This window comes from Tachypleus tridentatus, chromosome 13, assembly GCF_004210375.1.
Source record: "Tachypleus tridentatus isolate NWPU-2018 chromosome 13, ASM421037v1, whole genome shotgun sequence".
Taxonomy (NCBI): Eukaryota; Metazoa; Arthropoda; class Merostomata; order Xiphosura; family Limulidae; genus Tachypleus; species Tachypleus tridentatus.
Genome location: NC_134837.1, coordinates 218,369,032 through 218,370,774, shown reverse-complemented (window position 1 = coordinate 218,370,774; position 1,743 = coordinate 218,369,032).

Here is a 1,743-nt window from a genome sequence, read left to right as displayed (position 1 = left end):
AATAAACTTGGTCAAAGCCCCCACAGTTGTTTAAACCTGAATTAGAGTCAAAGCTCAACCCATAACAAATAATTCCAATAAAAAACACTGGGCAAACAAGCAGTATGGTTAAGTTTAAATCCCACCTAACTGGGTCTATTTCCTGTTCACAATTAAATCAGTTAAGTTATGGTTTAACTATCTCCTGTCTACCTTTGTTTAACATTAGCACCTGTACCATTTAATATTTCTTAACCTATTCTGAAAACATAAGAAATACTAAAGCTTGTGTAATGAAGAATGAAACAAAATTTACTACAATTAATTATACAAAAGCAGACATTTTACAGCAATGGTTCATACATATCTTGTTCTAGTATATGGTTAGCATTTTTTTTGTTGAAATTAGCATTTTCACTTACTCATGTAAGGGATTATATGGTACCTATTTCTATAGAAATATGTCTAATATTCAAGAAACTCCCAGTGTTGTACATGTCTTAACCATTTAAACAAGCAAGTTGATTAATACTGTAACAATAAACTAAACTATGTCATGAAGTTACTGAGACTTGTACCAATTATTCAGTATTTATTACTATTTTTTAACAACAATAATACAGTCTTGTTTACAAACAGAATTAATACTGAAATGTATTTCGTTTGTCATATATCTATGTTAGGCATTAATTTTCTCTCTAAATTCGCAATAACACCAACATCCAAGTTTCAAATTTAATTGCCAAAACCATTCCCATTTATGTTTGAATACTTGTATATAATTTAAAACACAAGTTTGAACCAAATAATCACTACACTGTACTTGTAGGTTAAAACTATCACCATGTTGCCAATAATCATAATTATTTTGTTAAAAACGGTTTCAGTACTATTATGATTAGAATCATTATTCTTAAACCTTAGTCTATAATATACCTTCATAAATTAGTATTAATCTTAAGAATTATGTCATGAAGTTATAGGCTGTCCCATAATTTTGTAAAAAACGTACAATTATTATGTTTGCATACACAAAACAAATCTCATGTCATACGTTGTGATAACCATAAAATGTTAGGGTTCAATATTGTAAAAAAATTTCAATTGCCTAAAAATTGGTTTTACTTACTTTCCTTTAATATACTCTAAGTCACCTCAATTCTGACACACACATTAATCTGATTAAAAACTAACAATTTTTTGGGAATAATCGCACTATTTTAAATCACGTGACAGTATTCCACAAATAATCAGAAACCATATTCTAATATTCATGTGTAGTGACACCTGTCGCTGAAAATAAATATTAACTGGTTAGTCACTTTATTATTACAAAAGAGAATATATTTATTTTTGTTTATGCCCAAAAATAATCTTATAAATTACTCTTCCACTTTTAGATACGCATTCATGTTATTTAAAAAAAACATATCGATTAATGTTTAATTTTAATAAATACTTTGTATGCAAAACTATACAAAGCGCTACCTCACGAAATGTACAGGCCGTCAATCTTAAAGTATAGTTAACAGCAACGACTGTTCTGGGTTCGCAAGTACTCGGAAAGCCTCGTTAATTTTCTGTTCAAACGTGAAGCTACATAATTGGCTATATGCGTTTTGCATCTGGGCGTCGAAACGCATTTTAACGTATAAACTATAAACCGTAAAGCTCACTGGCGAAAAAAAGTGAGAGCACCTGAAAATAGAAAATGTTTGAACGATTCGAATTCCCGTCACACCAAACATGGGCGCCTTTTCAGCT